The 21,575-nt window shown below is 45.4% G+C and overlaps 1 long non-coding RNA gene across 6 annotated transcripts in view; it reads right to left on the reverse strand.

Moving 5' to 3' along the window:
* LOC306664937 overlaps positions 1-21,575 on the reverse strand; it is a 112,089-nt gene that overhangs the window by 10,042 nt on the left and 80,472 nt on the right. For all 6 annotated transcript variants that reach the window (XR_013764860.1, XR_013764861.1, XR_013764862.1 and 3 more), the window contains one exon: positions 12,796-12,885. This is a non-coding gene — a long non-coding RNA (uncharacterized lncRNA). The remainder of the gene's footprint in view (positions 1-12,795; positions 12,886-21,575) is intronic.

The following is a 21,575-nucleotide window of genomic DNA, read 5'->3' on the forward strand; positions in this document are numbered from 1 at the left end:
GTCACCACCAAATAGCACATGAGTCTTCGCAGGGACACTGAGGCTCTTCCTCACTACTTCTCTTTACACTTTTATCTGAAGATTTCTTTTTTCTTCTTTCATTAACACAACTAGACTTTTTCCAACATCCACACCTTTCCCTACTCATAAGTTGTATCCATGAGCTTAAACTAAAACCTGCTGGGCACCCATGTGGGTATTCTGGTCACTTCTGTGGCCTTGTGTGCTGCTGTGGTTTCAGATATCCTGGGAACCTTCAAAGCCACCAGCTCATGAATTCTCCCCACAAGATGCAAAAGCAGGCGACTACTCCCCAGAGGGGGCTGCAGGCAGTCTCACAGGCCAGTGGAGCTCAGAGTCCCAGACACAGTGAAGGTGGAGCCAGTCTCCAGCCCCACTCCAGTCTTTCCCTCAACTGCCCCACCACGGGGTCAGGGGCTACCCTGGCTCTGTTGACACTTAGCCCTCTAGACACTGGAAAAGTCACCATGCAAGCTCAACACCACACTGTCATTAGAAATACCTGTCTTTGGAGCAGACAGCCATGGACCAGTGTGTGAGTCCTCTCTTAAGGGGCCTGTGTCCTCATCTCAGGAAATAATGATGCTTCATCTCTCAAGACAAATCTGGGAATCACCCTGGATCCCTGCTTTTTCTTCAGCCTGCATACTGTCTGCATTTTGTGTCATGTTGATTCAACCACCAAAACACATCTCCAATCTGTTCACCTTGTGTCCACTGCCTTTTCTCTAGGCTAAGTGTCACCGACACTCACCCAGTCTCTTGTGCAATCTCCTGACTTGGCCCTCTGCAACTCTGTAGTGCACTACTAGCTATTCCCCATATTCACTCCCCTCCTCTTGGTGAGTTGAGAATATGGAGACCTATCCAGAGACTACATTTCCCAGGCTCCTCTGCAGCTAGGCTGACCATGTGACCAGACACTTGCCCATAAAATATGAGTGGAAATAATGTGTACAGTTTGTATCTTTTGCTTAAAAGGAAATTACGTCCCAGAATTTCCTCCCTTACTCCCTTTTTGGTGGGCTAGAGTACAGTCATGGAGTCGTGGCTGCTGTGACCATACAAACAACAAGATGGAAGGAACCACAGCTCCAGAATGACAAATGCATCCCAGGTGGGGTGGCTCTGGCTGCTGTGATGAGAAGGGAATGGGGGCCAGCAGGGCTAGAAACAGAGAGAATATTATGTCAAGACTATCATAGAAACCCAAGTGTGAGATAGTGGCTTTAGCTAAGGTGGTAGTCATGGGAAATGGTGAGGTGTGTTCAAGTTCTGGATATGTTTTTCAAATATGATTAGATTTCTGGATAAATTTTTTTGTGCTGGGGATTTAACCCAGGGGTGTTTTACCACATCCCCAGCCCCCTTTTTTATTTTTTATTTTGAGACAAGTTCTCACTAAGTTGCTTAGGGTCATGCTAAGTTGCTGAAGCTGGCTTTGAACCTGTGATCCTCCTACCTCAGCCTCCCAAGTTGGTGGGATTATAGGTATGCACCACCACACCTGGCTAAGATTTCTGGATAAATTCTACACTTGGAGTATGAGGGGAAGAAGGATGTTAAGGATGACTCCAGGGTTTTTGGCCTGAGCACCTAGAAGGACGGAGTAGCCATGAGCTGAGATGGAGGGAAACTCAGGGTGAAGCCGATCTTTGGAGAAGATCAGGAATTAAATTTTGGACACACTTGAGAGTAGAGGTCACCAGAGCCTGGGGTTGAGGTTGAAACTGCCTGGATTTGAATCCTGACTCTGATGCTTAGTGGCACAACCTTGCTCAAATCACTGAAATCATCTATGCCTTACCTTGACCAGCCCACCTACAGAAAGAGGAGAAGCCACGCCCCATCCCATAGAGCTGATGTTGGGAGGAAATGCATGCTTTCTAGTCTTTCTTTTATGTTCTTGGAGTCTTCAAAAAGGCTCAGAACATTTGAAATCAGGGACAGATCTCCCCTCATCTCCAAATCTGCTTATCCCATATCGCGTAACACTAAGCCCCGAGATTTTGAAAGTAGAGATGTGGTTGTCTGCCGTGGTTTGGGGACAGCTGTGAGGAAGCTTTCAAAGCAGCTGGTAGAGGCATAGAACCAGAACATTTTCTTCACCTCAGATTCCTGGCAAAACAAGGCCTGCAGTTAGAAGGGAAAGGTTTTAATTACCAAGCCACCTGTCCAGCCATCTGAAGCCAACCCCAGCCTTTTGGCTGGCTCCCTGTGGGCGATGGGGCATTTAGGGGGACCATGCTCAGAGTCCTTAATGTCTTTCACATTTCATGGCACTGTATAATCAAGGAGAAAATTAACAGATCTCAAAAACAGGCCCCTATTATGGCTCCCCTTCCCCATTTGTTATTAAGGATGGAGACAGACACTGAGGGTTAGGGCCATGGAGAGCTTGAATTCCATCCGTTCCTTTCATGTGTTCCGGATAAGGCAGCCCCGGAACAAAATGACCTTACACTCTCCAAAGCTAAACTTGGTCCCCTAATTTTGCCTCCAAACCTAGGTAAGTGGTTTCTAAGTTATAAATTGTCCCTTGACTCTTTTTAGATTGATGAATATATGAAAGTTGAGTTGGTGGTATTCAAACCTGTAAAAGAAGAATGAAAATTAATAGAATTCCTAACTGTCAACATCAGAAAGAAGAGAATGAAAGAGAGGAAAGAAGGAAAACAGAAAAGAAAGAAAAAATAATGAGCAGTTTTTAAGTGTATCATTTATTTAAGCTATATATTAACATACTTCCCAACTTCCTTTTTTTTTTTTTTTTTTTTTTTTTTTTAAGGAATAGACATAAGGTAGAGGAAAAAATGAGCCTGAGTATAAAGATGCCAGGACCAATTAAATCAGAGAGGGTGGCAGGGAGCAGTTGCAGTTCATTCTTATTTAAAACTGTCTCTACTTCTCGGCCCCTGGCTGGATTGTATTTTCTACATTCCTTGCCTAAGCAGTAGCCTTGATACTTGAGTTCTGGCCAGAAGAACGTGGGCAGGAGTGCTGAATGTCACTTCCAGACCTGTTCCAGGAAAACCTCTCAGGCACATGCTCGCTCCTCCTTCTGAAAGAAAGCCCCAGGTTGAAGATGGCGGAGCAGCAAGATGGAAGGAAACTGGGAGCTAGAATCCCTACTTAGAGGAGAACCACCTGCCCATTAGGAACATCCAGTGAGAAATCAAACTGCACGTTTCAAGTCAATGAAATTTTGATGTTTATCTGTTGACAGCAGTTAGTGTTAATCAGGTATCTCAAACCTTAACCCATCCCCTCACTCAGCCTGACTTTGACTTTGCAAACACCAAGTATTCACTAGATCTTCTCAAAGTAAAGTTGATGAACAGAGTGATCACAACAGACGTAGCACCCCTGTGTTGGTTCTTTGAATCTCGTCCTCATGACTTAACCAAAAAGCGATCTCTTGACAGAAGCACATCATTCCACCAAGAACATGCACCAAGAACATGTGTCATCTTTTTGAAAGTTCCAAAGTGCATTCAGCAAGATAAGAGCTCCTGGGAAATAACAGGCAGAAGTTAAATAATCCGTCAGTTTGCCATAGCAGCACAGATCATGCCCCTGCTAATTGGCTGTGAGCTGCAGGAAGACAGCAACATGGTTCTTTGTGCAAGGGGAACACTGTGCATGCTGTTCCTGCTGCCTGAATCACTGTGCCCCTCCGGACCCTCGCCTTCACTGTCTCCTTTGCCTGGATCTGCTGCTCTTCCTTCCGATCTCAGCACGGCATCGCTCCCAGGTCTCTCTGCTATACTCCAGCAGAGTGCTGTGGGCCTTTCCTTCCTTCAGTGTTATTTTATACTTATGTGACTTTCTTCATAGCATTTGTCTATGTCCAAAGTTACCACTATTTATTTGAGTATGTGTTAATCATCTGTCTCCCCACAACCCCACTAGGGGCCCTGAAAGTCTCATCCACAGCTCTCTCCCAACCACCTATGGCCCACAGAATAGCCCCAGCAAACAGGCTGAATGAATGAATGAGTGTGTCAGATTCCATATTTCTCTTTTAGTTAGTTAGTTTTACTCAGTCGGCACAACAACTAGGTTGACGTTTTTATATTCATGTTTTAATATCGTATATTGAGAAAAAGATATATTAATATCAGTGAAATGAAAAACCTTTCAAGACACTAATAATACAGAATCAAAAAGTAATCCATCATGTATTCTTCTGACTGATGAATGTGTACTTAGTACCTTTTCTATGCGAGACTCTATTTTTGTTTCCCTAGGGTAGACCTTAGAATGAATGAAATAGAGATCCCTGTCCTCAAGTAGTTTCCAAGTCATGTGGCAGGAGAATATTTTTAAACAATAATGGTGAATTTTTCTCCAAGTTTCCTAGTATGCATGGCCCTTGCCCTACCCACTGAGCAAGGCTACTCTGTTTCTTGCCTCAGGGAAGGGAAGACAAAACAGGGAGGAAAATTTCTTCTGAGCTTCAAAGTTTACACCCTATTGGGAAGGGAATGGACTCTGGTAATTAACACTTGGGGGAAAATACATGATAATCTAAGAGCAAGGCTTCCTGACTCCACCTGAGACAAAAGTCCCTCCTCCCAAACCTCCCGAACAGGATGGACTCCAGGGGAGGAGGAAGCAGCAAAGGTTTGGAGGTCTGAGGGCAGGGGGAGATGGAAGCCCTGGGGAAGGTCAAGATCTCAGAACCCTGGAGCTACATGAAGGCAGCCATTCAGAAACCCTCAGCCTGGCCTAGGGCAGGAAGAGGACCCAGGGGTCTATGGGAGACAGCAGTGCAGTAAGGAGAGGACCTAAAGAGGCCTTCAGAGGGCAACAAGGGCAGGGCAGCAGCCACCCACTTGTGCCAGCGACCGAGGACCGGACAGTGATGTATGTTCTAGCAGAGGCCACTGATGGATGCCAGCTGAGGACTAGATATACTAACCTACAGATGCCTGGACTGCAAAGCTCCAGAACCTAGATGCTGTCCTGGGGAGGGACGGGGTGGGGAACAGGCTGGTGTACGGATGATAGCGCCACTCAGGATTTTTCAACTGCACAATGGTGCAAATGACATGCATTCAGTAGATACCACACTTAGAGTTCTGACCTTTTCCCTGGGCCAGCCACAGGCGCAGGATCTTCTCATGATGCCATCCATGGCAGCTAGTTCCAGCTCCCAGTCAGTCACATGGTCCCAAGGAGAAGTGCAGTGTGCCGTGTTGCTAAACTCAGTTTGGGAGGGAAAGCATATTAAAGGCATTTTAGACTTACGGGTTTATCGGGACATCGCCTCGTTGTAAGTTGAAGAGTCTCTATATTCACAAGCAGGTGAGGTGCTCAGAATAGAAACAAAGAGGGATGAGGGCGCAGCTCAGGGGTGGTGCACTTGCCTAGCATGGGTGCAATCCCCAGAACTACAACAACAACAAAAAAGAAGAGAAACCAAGTTAAAATTAAGCCAGGCTTATAGTCCAAGCTACCTGGGAGGCAAAGGCAGGAGGATCAAATGAGCTAAGAGTTCAAGGCTAGCCTGGGCAACATAGAGACTCTGTCTCAAAAAAAAAAAGTCATGCATGGTGGTGCAAGTACGTAATCACGGTGACCACGTGACTCTGGATGCTGAGACAGGATGACTTTGACACAAGTTCCAGGTCAGCCTGGACAACCTAGCAAGACCCTATCTCAAAAAATTGGGGGCGGAGGAGATTAGGGAGGCAAAATGAGGGATGTGGCTCAGTGGTAGAGAACTTGCCTGGCATGCACAGAACCCGGGTTCCACCCCCAGCACTGCACACTCATGCACACACACACACACACGCACACACATTCATACACACAGTCATGCAAGAAGCAGTGGTGATGGACACTAGCATGTCCTGAGCCTGGGAGCCCAGAGCTGTGCTGTAGTGTCATTACTCCTCACAACAATTCCTTAGAAGGTGAGTACTGTCTCCATTGACCCAATGAAAATGCTGTGGTTCAGAGAGGCTGCCCATGGTCACACAGCATGGGCATATCAATAAGTACCAGAGCCAAGACACGACCCAGGTCTATTTGTGTGGCTCCTGGGCAGCTCCCGAGGCCTTTCCCTGTTACCCTTCTCGGCAGTGTACAAAGGGTCTCTCTTCTTCAATGCTGCCGCTGCAGCCGTCTTCCTGTGCACAGTTTGTTGTAATCTCTGAGCATCTCTGCCAGTCAGAACTGTGCGAATTCAAGCTCACTGAACCCTGTTTTGTGAATCAGGCCTTCTCATTCCCACGTTCAAGATCACAAACTGAGGCTCACCCAGATTGCACAGTCAGGATTCAAAACCTATGTCTCCCTGATTCAGGGCTTTTTCAACAAATCCACCCGCCTCTGCTTCTCACTGTGTGGAACCGTTGTTTATACCCAGAGTCTCCTCCCTCGGCTGCAGGGACTTCTCCCCACTTGCCAAACACACGCGCCCCCCCCCCCACCTTGCTCTCAACCCTTGTAGACATATGACACCGTTTAAACCAATTCAGAGTTTAACCCATAATCTTTGTGTCAGTTGGTGGCTAATAGCTGCCTTGTGACTTTAAGAGGTACACCAGATCGCTGGCAGGTGCAAACAAGCCACAAAAGAAACCTACTCTGTGTTCACTGGCTGGAACTGTCCCAAGATTATAAACTGCACTGCACACAGCAAATCATCCAGTAAGGTCCATTAGTTAAATCAGGAATGATAAAAAGAGATTTTCTAAATCAAACTTGGTTTCAAATGTTACAACAAGGAAATAACTATAAATAACTCCCCTAGAGGGCTAATCAATTATTCTTCTAAACTAAGATCTATTCACATGGCATTACAACCAAAGCCTGAAATACTGTAATTTTGCAAGGAGAGCATTCTGGAAGCAGGTATTTAAGTGTCAGACAAATAACATTTACTCCAGATTCTAGCCTACATCCCCTTTAATTTATGTTAAACATGGTATTTTAAGCCATCACTACTCTTCTCTTCCGTCTCCAAGCCAGACTCTCCGACTTCCCTTTCTCGTCAATTCCCACAGCTCTCCCCGCCTTCCTTTCCCTGTTTCCAGGCTGTGTTACACAGATGCTTCCGTCTCCATCCCTCCCTTCCCTGTTCAGTGTGCCATGATGCTAACTCGGAATTCTTCCCGTCCCCTCCCCTCGAGACCCCATTCCCTTCACCAAGCCCACCCACCCAAAAGCACCCTGGGTGCATGAACAGAGACTGAAAGAATGGGAGGGTAGGGCACCAGCACTGTGAAGGGATGGGCCGAGACCCAGAAAACTCAAGGCAGGCCGCAGTCGGCCCTGCAAGCTCCTTAAGGTAAAGGGACAAACAGAGAACAAAGCCAGGCGAAACCACACTTCATTACTGACTGGCACTCTAGCACCACTGCTGGGCTAGCGAAGCAGAGGTGCCCCAAAGGCCCTCCTTGAAGGCCCACTCCCAGGCCCTAGTCGGAGCCTCCAGCAAGAGTCAAACACAGGTGGAGAGCTGTGTGCATGCCTGGAATCCCAGTGACTCTGGAGGCTGAGGCTGAAGGATCACAAGTTTGAAACCAGCCTGGATGACTTAGCAAGACTCTGTTCCAAAATAAAAAAGGACTGGGGATATAGCTCAGTGGTAGAGTACCCTGGATTCAATCCCCAGTACTGCAAAAAGCCAGGCAGAGAAGCGAATGCCTGTAAATCCCAGCGATTCAGGAGGCTGAGGCAGGAGCATCACAAGTTCAACACCAGTCTCAGCAACTTAGTGTGACCCTGTTCCAAAATTTACAATAAAGTGGGGCAGGGGCTGGGGATGTGGCTCAGTGGTTAAGTGTCCCTGGGTTCAATCACCACTATCAAACCACCACCACTGCAACGCAAGCAAGCAAGAAAAGGGGGACAGAAGGGAATAAATGCAGGCCCCTCCCCAGACCCTCTCCGGCCAGGGAGAGATATTGGTGCACTCAAGGGAATGCATGGGAGTGAACGAATGAATGGACAGACAGTCAGGCCTCTTGAGGGAGGTTTAGGCCTGAGTCTCCGCCTCTGGAGTGGGTGTGGACAGGGCAAGAGCAGGCCTTCTCTCACCCCTCAGGAGCAGAGAGTGAGGAGACAGCAGGAGAGAGAGAACAGTGCTGTGGCCCGTAGTGTTTCTGAGGAGAGAGTGAGAAGCACCCTCCTGACCGACCCTGCAGGCCGTGCAGACCTTCTGGTGGCCCACTTCCTACAGTCCTTCCACACACAGGTACACACTGTCACCCAGCTCCAGCCTTGGCAACACCTCTCCTTACTTCCACACCTGGAAGGGGCCAACGGGAGGCACAGGAGCTAAGAGGGACCCTGGCACTCTCTCCTAGACAGCCACATGGCACAGCTGCCTGCGTTTCTAAACCTTCAGTTTTTTCTTTTGTTTATTCTTCTCAACTTTATTGAGTCTAATTGACAAATGCAATTATATGTATTTAAAGACTGCAATGTGATGATTTGATGTATAAGTGCACACACACACACACACACACACACACACACACTGAAAAGATTACCACACTCAAGTTAGTGAACACGTCCATCACCTCACACAGTTACTTTTTTGTGTTGTGTTTGTTGTTGTTGTTATTTTGGTGAGAATGCTTAAACTCTACCCTCTTAGCAAATTTCATACAATGCTGTATGATTAACGATCATCACACCATGCTGTACACCAGATCCTCAAAATTCATTCATATCATAACTGAAAACCTGGGTCCTTTAGCCAAGTTCTTTCCATCTCCCATCCCCAGTCCCCAGCTGTGGTTACCACTTCTTCTGCTTCTGAGTTTGGATTTTTTTGTTTGTATGTATTTTGCAGTCCTGAAAATGAACACAGGGCCTCACACACGCTAAGCAAGTAGTCTGCTCCTGAGCCACATCCCCAGATTTTTAATTTTTTTTTATTTTGAGACAGGGTCTCCCTAAATTGCCTGGGCTAGCCTCGAATTTGTGATCCTCCTGCCTCAGCCTCCTGAGGTGCTGGAATTATAGGCATGTGCCACCATACCTGGGGCTAAGCTCTGAGTTTTGACTCCAGCTTTTCCTAAAGTACTGAGTGAACAAAAAGAAGGTGGAAGGGGCTCAACCACGTGCCTTCTTCCACCTTCCTTCTTGCACGAGATGTTGGTCAAACAAAACCAAGTTGCTTGGAGATGACTGGCAGGAGGCATCTGGCTCTACTCTGCCATGGCTTCTTGAAGGCAATGAAGTCCTGCCTCCTGGTTCCCTTTGCTTTTCCACAGCTGTTGGCCTTTGTTTACCAAGCTGAATTCAAAGTCCTTCCTAATGTCAAGACAGACTGCCACACACATGCCGGGTAAGGCTGAAGGACAGACATCAGGGGTGCTGGTCACTGCAAAACCATGGACTGCAGACAGGCGGATGTCATGGAAGGACAAACCCCAGACAAGTCACACAAACCAAATGTCCACCTCTCCTCTTTTCCCCCCACCCCCACTGCGTTATATGACTTTCTTTGAAGAGAAACACATGGATTTTTCCAGAGCCTTCTTCTAGTTCACTTCCTCACACTCCTTCCTCCAAGGAATACTCGGGTGGTTGTTACAGTGAAGAAATGCTCCAAGCAGAATTCTTAAAAATAGTAACAGAACAGAAATTTATACCTTAAACAAATCATTCCAACAGATGGGACTTCAAGCATTTATTATCCCTTTCTGATCTGGGACTTTTCAAACACTGCGATCCCAGCCGGCCAGACTGGGAGCTGTTTGATAGTACCTCTCTGACCAATGACATACTAATTAAAAGACCTCGGTGTGTGCTGGAGGTAGCAGCTTTGCATATGGACTTTAATTACTGGGCCCTCGTTTTGCCAAGAGAACACACAGGGCTTGGCTGGCTGGCTGCTGAGGCTCAGAATGAACATATGGCCTGCGTGGGAGGGAGGGCGAGGAGTGTAATCCTAAACAGGAAGGGAGCATTTCCCCGTAATCTCCTGGAAGTAACTAGCACTGGGGCCCTCCAAAATCCCTGAGTCACGCCCGGAACAAAGGGCATTCTGAGGGGGTAGAGAGAGGCCACCCTGGATGTGTCAATCTGGGCCATCTCTGGGTTAGAAGTCTTTCTGGACCCTCTGGCCTTTTCTTGTTTGGATCAGATCCTCCTGTTTCTTCCTATGTTTCACAAAGCCTGCAAGAGTCTAGTATTAAGGTTTAGCTACCTGGAATCTATTCCTCTGTCTCCTGGTTATATCATCGCAGATCCCAGTGTAAAAGATTGAGGCAGGCTATACTCAATCTGGCCGAAGTGTTTGGTTCAAGGACGGGCATTTGACCCAAAGTAGTACAATCAGCTTGCTTCCTGGGATGTGTGCGGCAGCTCACAGTTGAATGACATGTTCTTAATACAAGTTGGTCTTAAAAGATGATGTCTGTCATCTTGCCACAGAGAAGAGAAAATCTGAAAATGGAGACAACCTGGAGAAATAGAACTGAGGGAAAGAGATAGGGAAACTAAAACATTGGATGAGCATTTGAGATCCTGGATCACACCATTCCTGAATGAAGCTATTCAGGACTTTTGAGAATTTGTAAGCCAATATATTCCTTTATGCTTAAACTGGCTTTAGTTAGGCTTTCTATCAATTTGCAACTGAAATCATCCTTTCTAGTAGAAACAGGATTGAGAGGCAGAAAGTTAAAACAGGGAGGGAGGCAAGAATGGAGGAAGGAGGGACTGTATAGAGGGAAAAGAGGGGTGGGAGAGGTGGGGGGTAAGGAAAGAACAACAAAATGAATCAAACACCATTACCCTATGTAAATGTATGATTACACAAATGGTACGCCTCTACTTCATGTACAAACAGAGAAACAAGATGTACCCCATTTGTTTACAGTAAAAATAAATTAAAAAAAAAAAAAAAAAAAAGAAAGAAAGTTAAAACAATTGTCCAGCCCTACAGAGATCAAGCCTACAAAGAACACACTTGCTTTGTGGAGTCCTAGAGATATTGATCCAGGATCAAAGAATTCTAGAGATGGAGGAGACCTCAGGGACGAAGCATCCTGTTCAACCATCTTTGTAGACTTTTTCTAAACAGGTATGTATGTGAAGGTACATGGAGGAAGGATGTCACACAGCAATGAGACAAACTCTTGATGTCCCAATGCCTTGTATGTTTGTGGCTCAATAAAGTCTTTTTTATTGAACATTACAGATCCAGGAACCAATAACCAATCTCTCTCTCTCAAACATGCAGCCAATAGTCTTCTCTTATTTTTCATATAGCAAATATCTCTTCCAACCAATTCTTGCATGGAAGACCTTCACCTTCTGTAATAATATCTCTCCTGACTTGTTTATTTTTCTTTCTTATTTCTTCCTATTTCCCATTTTGCCCTTTCATCTGCTTAAAAAACAAAAACAAACAAACAAAAAAATAATTTTTCTTTCTCCCTCCCTCCCTCCCTCCCTCCCTCCCTCCCTTCCTTCCTTCCTTCCTGTCTTTTCTTTCTTTCACTAGGAATTGAACCCAGGGCCTCCCTCATGCTAGGCAAGCACTCTACCACTAAGCTACATCCCCAACACCATTTTAAATTTTATTCTGAGACAGGATCTTACCAAGTTTCTGAGCTGGCCTCAGTCTTACAATCCTCCTGCCTCAGCCTCCTTCTGAGTAGCTGGAATTACAGTATGCGCCACCATGCCTTGCTCTAGAACTTTTCTTCACTTAATTTGATCCCACATTGCCTAGAGACCCTTCTGTCTCCCATACTCACTCACCAGGCTTTAACTTCTACCTCAAACCAGCAGTTCCTGGACATCCTCACCCATCCTTTCCCTGTCTTCACAAGTAGCTGGGTTGCATTAAAAGCAGTTGCAATTTTTTGCTTTCTGCCCCCAGCAAACACACAAAAACTCTAAATCAATTTTTCACAAGTGAGTTATGAACATCTTTATAATGATCAGAACATATTTCTTCCTAGGGTCAGATCTCCCAGCCACCTGAAATATTTATTATTATTATTATTATTATTTTAGGAAACAGGGACTTGTTTTGTTGCCTAAGCTTGTCTCCCACTTCTGGGCTCAAGTGATCCTCCTGCCTCAGTTTCCCAGGTGACTGGGATTACAGGCATCTACCACTATGCCAGGCTTACCTGAAAATAAAATTTTTTTTTTTTTTTTGTACCAGGGATTGAACCCAGAAGCTCTTAACTGCTGAACCACATCCCAACCCTTCTTAAATGTTTTCTTTAGAGACAGAGTCTTGCTAAGTTACTTGGGGCCTTGATAAATTGCTGGGGCTTACTTTGAACTTGTGATCCTTCTTCCTGAGCCTCTGGGGTTTCAGGCATGCACCACTGTGTCCAGCTCTGGAATATTTTTAAATGGCTCAGGATGGTAGCAGAAAGTAAGCCTAATCATCTATTTCTTGCAAACTCCTTATCTGACATGATCAGTTACTTTAACTTGTGGTAACTAAATTCCCCCTATTTCTATGACAGATTAATGCCATTTGCCACTGTATGATGTTAGCCAAGTTCTGGTAACACAGATGGAAATCTTCATGTAAACGTGAAGCAAGGTTATTACTCTCTGGAACCCAGTAGGCAGTTGGCAGCCCTCAAGAATTACAGTGATTATTTTTATGTCCCTTTTAGATTGTCATAGGAACTTACAGGTCTTCAGAGAAAAAGCTGCAGAAGTTTGGATGAGACACAAATTCATTTGCTCTCCAGCCCAAGTGTAACCTTTTATTGGAACTTTGGACAAGGAAGGTGGAAAGTTAATTCAGGATATAAAATAAACACATGGTACCTTAAATTTATGCAGTCTCCTTTTGCAAAACGCTGCAACTGCTCACATGTATCACTTTATCATCAGTGTCTTCTGTTTCTGGAAGTTGTGCTAGGGAGAGAAATACAAATAAAGAAAAACTGAAAGATGCTTTCTATGGGTGCAAATTCTAAGTTTCCTTCTTTGTTCCATTATGAATATTCCAGTTAGATAATGTCCCTAGAAATCTTCCTTCTTAATATCCAGCTTCAAAACTGCAATTCATTGTGGAGGTGCACATCCATATTACCCAGCCTTCTTTACTCTATTGGAGAACCAAACTGTGCACCTTTCATATGCCCTCCGTGAGCCCTTCTTCCTTTCTTTCTGACCAGCATCCCATCTGCCCTAGTTGCCCCTCTACTTCCAGAGATCTGAGATATGGCTTCTTTCTTGGAGGGGGTGGGTATTGGGGATTGAACTCAGGGTCGCTTAACTACTAAGTCACTTCCCCAGCCCTTTATATATTTTATTTTGAGTCAGGATCTTGTTATGTTGTTGAGGCTGGCTTTAAACTTGCAATCCTCCTGCCTCAGCCCCCGCAGCAGCAGGGATTACAGGTGAGTGCCACCATATCTGGCTGAGATCTGAGTCCTTAAGAGATCAATAAGAGGACAGGTGATCCAACCCTGCAAGGTGAGACAGTTAGCTCCCAAGAGTGAATTTCACCAATGGGAAATAGGGGTCAGGGCATGGTTGGGTAGAAACCCAAATGCTCCCATCTCCCTCTCCTTCCAACTATGCTGAGATATGATTCCTCCCTGCAGACAGCAGTCCCACATGTTGACGACAGCTCGATCCTGCATGGTGTATTTTGAAATGGCAGCCAGCATGAGAACCCCATCTTCCTGTGCCTTGTGCATCCCCATCTGTGATTTCACCAACCAGATGCGTTAGCACCTAAGCCCTTGCCTGACTGCTTTCTGGAGGACCAAAGCCAAGAATGTTTATTTTCTCTAGTTCAGCATTTCTCAAGGTGTGATTTATGAATCACCTGCAGCAGAGCCCTCAGGAATACCTGGAGAAAGGCAGATTCCTAGGCCTACTCCAGAGGGGGCAGAGTCAGCAGGTCTGGGGTTGGAGCCTCGGTGCCTACAGTATCCACAATCTCTGCAGTTGACTTTGAAACACTCTAAAATGTGAGAACCACTAGTCCAAATTCCTTCAGAGTGCCCCACCTCCTCAGAAAGGACTTTCTGCTCACCCAAGCTAGAACCATGGGTTTCCTCCCCTGTATCCTCACTCTGGCCTTTGCCTCTGCCTGTGTCCCCGCTTAGGCACTCCTACTGCCCCCCTGGGTTCATCTCCTTTCACCTGGGATGTCACCCAAGCTTCCTAAATAGTCTCCCAATTTACTTGCTTCTGAAATGGAACTGAGATCTGGGATAGGTGCATATTCATGGAGTACCTAGAACAGTGCAACATGAGAAGTGGCATTTAAATGTGTCAGAGATAAAGTTCCAGAGGCCTTCAACGGGACAGGCCTGTGCTGGATTTGTGCCCTGCCCACCAGCTGTGCTTAGTTCTTGCATCAGTGCTGCACCCACTTGGCCGATCCTGACAGTGTGTCTAGTGACTTCCACAGGAGCATGGGTGGGCCATCTATGTCCATGCAATCCCACATCTAACGGGCACACTGTACACAGAGGCTGCTTTACCCAAGTGGGCGACAGTCAGGGTAACAGTGATATAAAATTCCCTCCTCTCCCTTTCAGCCATTGCATACCCTTGTTGCTCAATTTGGCCTCTTAACTTGAAAAACACTTCTGCCACTGCCTGAGGACTTTCATGCTCTCTCCTGAGTGACACTGGCCCAAATCCATTTGACTGCCCCTGAGTTCTATTCATTTCTTTCTCTATGTGTCTATTTCGGACTTGAGAAAATAACATAAGCATCCTTCCTTATCATAAGGGCACAAATTGTATTTCTCAACCGTGATTAGAGCTAACATTTATTAAGCATTTACCATGAACTCAGCCAGCCCTTTCCAGGTATTTCTCTACTCCAGGTCTTTCAACAGCCCTACTAGGTAGATGGAGTCAGTCATGCCTCTGGATCAGAATTGGTTCTGGACCTCCTGTAGGACTCCTCAGATGTTCAAGTCCCTTATATAAAAGGGCATAGTATTCACATATAATTTACATACATCCTCCTGTATACTTCAAGTCGTCTCTAGATTACATAATACCTAATATGATCTAAAGTGCTATTAAATTGTTATACTATATTGTTTAGGGAATAAGGACACGAAAAATCTGTACATGTTCAGTGCATGTTTTCCTTCACAGTGCTGGGTATTGAACCCAGGGCCTTGGGCATGTTAGGCAAGTGCTCTACCACTGAGCCACATCCCCAGCCCCAGATGCTACTTTTTAAAGTACTCTTCATTCACAGTTGGTTGAGTCTGTGATTGTGGAACCCACGTGTATGGAGGGCTGACTGTACTATATTTATCCACCTTCGCAGATGAGAAAACTAAGGTTTGAAAACATTATAAATCACCTGTGGAAAGTGCTGGAGTTTGTCTGATCACAAGCATTGTAAGCAGAATGGTTTCCCCACTGCCTAATGATACACAGTGATTTTCCTCCCTGCCACTTCTTCATATGAGCTTCTCATGCTAACAACTGCTCCCGAATCCACATTCATGGTGATCCTAAGTCGACTCACAAGAAGAGCAGGCGGCCAGCCTCACCTCCCTGGTTTTCGGCTCCCTTTCAATCAACCCTCTGCTTTTTGAAGACCTAACTCCGCAGCGCCATTTGCCACACAGTCCCACGGTACAAGCCAGCAATTCCTTTCGCTTATGAGCATTCTCTCCACATCAAGCCAGCAGCTCATTTCCCCCAATATTTCCTCCACAAACATCATCCACGCCATCTACCCTAATGCCCTGCTTCACAGCCTTTCATCCTGCATCTGACCCAAAACAGAAACAGCTCTCAGAGCCTCCCTGGACACTCTCTGTCCCCACAACAGAATTTCCGTGTGGGCCTTTCAAAGTTTCTCCTTTGAAAGCCCTCGAATCCCCCAGTGAACTGTTGTCTCTTCTCAGTGACTCTGTGGACTCTATTTCCTTCATTCTTTGTCCTTCTGAGCTGTTAAAACCCATCAAGATTTGAGCCAAGGGATGAGGCTGACTAATTGGCCTTAGCATGCCGCTGGTTTCATCCTGGCACAGGTCTAGCCACTACCCCCTCCCCAACCATTTAAACCAGCTTGAGGCCTCCTTCGATGGTACCGTGTCCCCTTCTTTGATCCTTAAGTGATGGTAACTGTCCCCTACCCTAAGTGTAATTGAACTTTCAATTTTAAGGAGAATTCCCAGCGATCTTGCTCTCCCCAAGCCTACACATCTGGAACCATTCACAAAGTGGTGGTTGAAGTTTCCACTAATTCAAATGGAATGCTGGTGATGGAGGCCACTCAGAGGCACTCAGCTTCCCTCAAATCTCAGGGCAAGTAGTTCTCTCAGAAATGCATGTGTCAACAAACATCCTAGAGTGCACCCACTGGGGACAGAGCCCTCACCTATGGCACTGAAGCATCCCAGCTCAGTATGCGGTGGCTCTGAGGTAAGGACAAACATCATGGGTAACACACATGTCCCCCAAGTTCACATACTGAAACCCTAACCACTCATCTGACTCTATCTGGTGATAAGGTCTAGGCAAATGAGATCGCAAGAGAAAGGCTCTGATTCAATAGGACTGGTATCATAGAAGAGAAAGACCTCCAAATCAATCAATCAATCAATCTCTCATCCTTCCATGAGGATGCAGTGAGGTGATTGTCTACTAGCCAGGAAGAGATCCCTCAACACAAACCTGGCCAGGCTGCCTTCTTCTTCTTCTTTTTTTTTTTTTTTTTTTTGTGGTGCTGGGGATTGAACCCAGGGCCTCGTGTATGCAAGGCAAGCACTCTACCAATTGAGCTATCTCCCCAGCCCCATGCTGCCTTCTTGACCTTAAACTTCCACCTTCACAATTGCAAGAAGTTCTGCTGTTGAATCCACCCAGCCTATGGCAGCCCAAGCTGAACACAGACAGCAAACTCTTCCGTCCACATTCAGTCAATGTGGTTCACAGGAATCTAGACGTTACTCTCCTTATCTGTTGAGCCAGGCTGCCTGGGAGGGTATAGTATCAGGGAGAACTGGGGAGAAACACGTGTGCAAACCACCAATAAGCATTATGAAAAGACCACTGTGTATGATTATAAATATTTTCAAACACAATATATTCCTATTTGTGTATCAATACATGGGAGAAAGATCTGGAAAAGTAAATACAAGATGGCTTAGAAGGGTCATCTTTGGAGTGGAGTGAGAGGTAGAGAGGGTGAAAGAGGCAAGGCGGTTGATGAAGGGGGACTTTTACTGATGTAAAACTGGTGCAATGTGTTCACCTATCAAAGGAAAACCATGCACTCTTGCAAATGTCTGCTGAGTGAGGAGCACAGGCAGTAAGCAAGGCATGGTGGCCATCCTACTCCCCAGGCTTGATTTCTGGGACAAGAAAATGTAAACGTTGAAGGTACTGAGAGTGAGTCCCCTTAGTGGCTACATTCCCTGTTCCTGCCATGGTACCGGACGCACAGTAAATGTGGAAAATGGGTTGCTTAGATGCATGAACAAGAGGGGCAAGTGACAGGAATGTTCTGTGGGAAGCTCACCAAGAGATGTAGCTGAAGCCTCAGGACACAAATCTGGGTAACTTTATGGAATAAGGTCTAAAGGTAGACAAATGGGGAATCAGCATGGCTCTGAGGTTTACATAGTTCATGGGACTCTAGGTGGCACAGGCAAACAGCCTCTGGAAGTAGAGTCTAAGGTTCCAGAGCTTACAAGGGACAACATATTCCCAATAAGGGTATATGACCCCCTGTTGCCACAAAAACAAGGACCCTGTGGTCCTTGTACAGACCCTGCCTTTCTAAAACATGAAGAGACATAACTGTTTCAAGTGCCAGGTTAAGACTGGCACAGCATGAAGGTTAAGAGACTGTCTTTGGCTCCAGTCTGTCTGGGTTCAGATCCTAGTTCCATCACTTAACAGAGTTAGTTAACTTCTCTGAATTCTGGTTTCTCCACCCATAAAATGAGGATGGTCCAATTCCCTCACAGGGATGGTTGGTGAAATGGTGTTGGTCCCCAGGAAAGAGGTGGGAGTCGAATGAAGCCCAGGTGGCTATGAGTGAGATCATGTGACTTCACTTACACAGAACTCAGCATCCACTCCTAGAAACTAACTTGCATTAAAGCCTACATTTGATGTACTTTTGTGATGATGCTTAGATGTATGGACTTGGCTAGAGGATGCAGACAGAAGAGAGGTGGCAGCTATTTTTAGCATACACACACCTTCTTCCTGTTGTGCAATCAAACCTTAATCCAGGTGCTGTTGTGAAGAGATTTTATAGATGTGATTAAAGGCCCTAATCAGTTGACATTCAAATAAGGAGATTATCCTTGATGGGCCCAAACCACTGAGGTGAGCCCTTAAAAGGGACTGAGCTTTTTCTACTCCAATGGTAGGTGGATCCAGTGGCTTTTCCTTCCCAAATTGTCCCTGTCAGCTTCAGTCACGTGCATGTGATCTTCCTTTCCTGAGCGCTTGCCCTCAGATTTTTCGGCACACTTCCCCAACCCCACAATTTCAAAAGTTTGTTCCTTGAAAGGCATCTCTTAGAATATCTTATCTCCTGCTGTTTCTGACTGATACGATCATTTCCCAGGATTGTTAACTTGGGGATAAAATGAAGCCACTTCCTCTTTCCCAAATCTAGCACTGTTAAGTAGCCAGGGACTGCATGTGATTTTTCATCACTGGCAATATTTTTATTTTATGGGGTCACCACAAACACCAAATTAGGGACTACTAAATCAATGCTACTAGGGAAAACACCAGGTTAGGTTCCTGTAAGCTCCCCGTCAAAACATTTTTGTCAACTCTCCAACACATAGACTTGCTTTATGTATGTTTCTGTTTAAAGACATCTTGTTTAATAGGTAGCATTGATTCACAGGTGTTCAACTCAGCCAACAGCACTGGAAATTGTGCCTAAAGCAAGCTCACCTCACACCCAGGTTGTCCTTCTTGAGTTTGGAACATCAAGCACCACACTTGGGGATCATTTTGAACAGCAAAATGATCATTTGTTCTCCCCCCAAAAGCACAAAAAATATGAAAAATGTGGCACGAAGACTGCTATAAAGATACTTGATGGCAGTCTGAGAGCTGAGGGTTGGGATGTGACTCGCTGGTGGAGTGCTTGCCTTGCCTGCGTGAGGCTCTGGCTTTGATCACCAGCACTGAATGAGACAAGCAGGCTGAGCCCCTCGCCCTACCTCAGCAGGATCACATGCATCAGGCAACTCAGTTTTCCAGTGTTCTGACCATGTCTGAGAATGATCATGAAGGCATCAAGGCTGGTGACGTTGGGGGTCACAAATAAATTTCAGCAAGTAGATGGATATGCAAACATGGAACCCACGTATAATGAATACTGAGTTGTATTCTTTACCCTTTTTGTTCAAACCTTGGTGGGAGATTTTTCTCTACTATGCTGAGCATGACTTTCTTCAGTTTAAATGTGCACCCATGTCCCTTCCTCTTCTGTTTCGTCCTCATCTTTGCCCTCACAAGCTATATGGGACCTTCTCAGTTTCCTGCTCTGCATGTCTGTAGGAGAATAGCAGGAAGACCAACTTCAAGGCTGTGTCAAGATCAAGGTGAGAAGCCACAGAGCCTGCAGAGGAGGCAGGCCCTTTCTTTTCTTTAGCTTTTTTTTTTTTTTTTTTTGGTACTGGGGATCGAGCTCAGGGGCACTCAACCACTGAGCCACATCCCTAGCTGTTTTTCTGTATTTTATTTAGAGACAGCAACTCACTGAGTTGCTTAGGGCCTCACCAAGTTGCTGAGACTGGTTTCAAACTCTCGATCCTCCTACCTCAGTCTCCTGAGCCACTGGGATTACAGGTGTAAGGCATTGTGCCTGGCCGGCAGGCCCTTTCTTGATGAACACTGGGACACTGGGGTAAAAAGGAATGTCAGATCACTCTGTGGTTTCCAATTTCCTAAATCCAGTAAACACTGAGGATCTTTTCATGAAATGAGGAATGCAAGAGGCATAGGTCTTTGAGAGAAGGTAATGAGTTTTGTTTGAGACTCATTATTTTGAAATGTCCACAACATCCAGAAAGCAACTCTGGCTAAGTCAAGTAGATAAGGGAATAACTAAAGAATATGTGGTGATTCACAGAACCGCCACATAGCCAGAGAACCAAGGTCAGTGCCTCCTTGACTGGGAGCAAGCACCATGCCTGTGCTCCAGGCACTAGACTAGGGTGAGGCAGGGTGAGCCTCTGGGATGGGAAAGGGGTCCTCCACACAAGGTGGTCGATTCCTACCCAGAGGAAAGATGTTCGGATGTGAGGTAGCCATAAGGAATACAATTGTCTGCTGCAATATGTTCAGAAGGGTCAGAATAAGGACCAACAATGACAGCACCCATTTTTAAGCGTTTATAATGTGTCAGGTACAATACCAAACATTTAGTATGTTTTACAGTGTTTAAATCACACAGAAAGTATGAAATAGGTATAGGAAGAGATCCAGGGAAAACAGCATTTCCTAATGTGGACAACTGCCCCAGTCTGTCTAGGACAGAAGGGTTTCCCAGTAAGCAGGACTTAAAGCACTAAAACTGGGAAAATTTCTGTGAAACCTGGACAGCTGGGTCAGCCTAGCGGGGTCAGATCAACCTGGGTCCAAATTCTCGCTTGCCTACCTAGGAAGAGTATCCTTAACTTCTTTGAGTCTGTTGCCCCACTTACAAGATGGGTTGAACAAAAGTTCCTCCTTCCTAGGATTATTGCGGAGTACTGAAGATTCACTACACAGTACTTAGCAGGTTGCCAGGTATGTAGTAAGTGCTCAGAAAAGATCACAAATTATTAACTCCCAGGAAACTTGAGTTTGCCTATATCACAGCAAATGGGTACAATCAAGATTGTTATGCTGATGGAGACAAAAGCAGCCACAGACAACAATTATTTATTAATTATTTCCCACTTATTTCCCAATGTGGGCGGCAGGACCTCCGGTCATGGTTCATCGATCCCTGGCCTGGACTAAGAGTCTGTTCTAGACTCACCCTAACAGTGCTGAAAAGCAGGCTCAAGGGGATCAAACTAATTTTAATGAATGAAACTACATCCCAGAACAGCAAAGTCTAATAGAAATTAGAGGAAAAATATCTGGCACTCAAAAATATAGAATTTACAATATTTGAATCCAAAATTACGAGGCATGCAAAGAAGTAAGAAAATATACAACATACTCCATAATGAGGAGAAAAACCAGTCAAAAGAAACAGACAGATAGGCCACAGGTGATAGAATTAGTATACAAAAACGTCACAACAGTTTTATAGCCATGTATGTTCCATAAAGTTAATAGAAAGCATGATCTTGTGAAGGGCAGGCATGGAAGAAGGAAAAAATGTTACAAATCAAACAACAGAGATGAAAAATCCAATGTTTGAGATGTAAAAATAAACTGAGTGGGATTAAGAACAGATTAAATACTACAGGAAGAAATGCTTAATGAATTTAAAGACAGCAATAGAGACCATCTAAAATGAAATACTGGGCTGGGGAGATAGCTCAGCTGGTAGAGTGCTTGCCTTGCAAGCACAAAGCCCTGAGTTCAATCCCCAGTAACAGAAAAATAAATAAATAAAATAAATAAATAAATAA

This window comes from Sciurus vulgaris (assembly GCF_902686455.1).
Source record: "Sciurus vulgaris genome assembly, chromosome: 6".
NCBI classification, from domain to species: domain Eukaryota; kingdom Metazoa; phylum Chordata; class Mammalia; order Rodentia; family Sciuridae; genus Sciurus; species Sciurus vulgaris.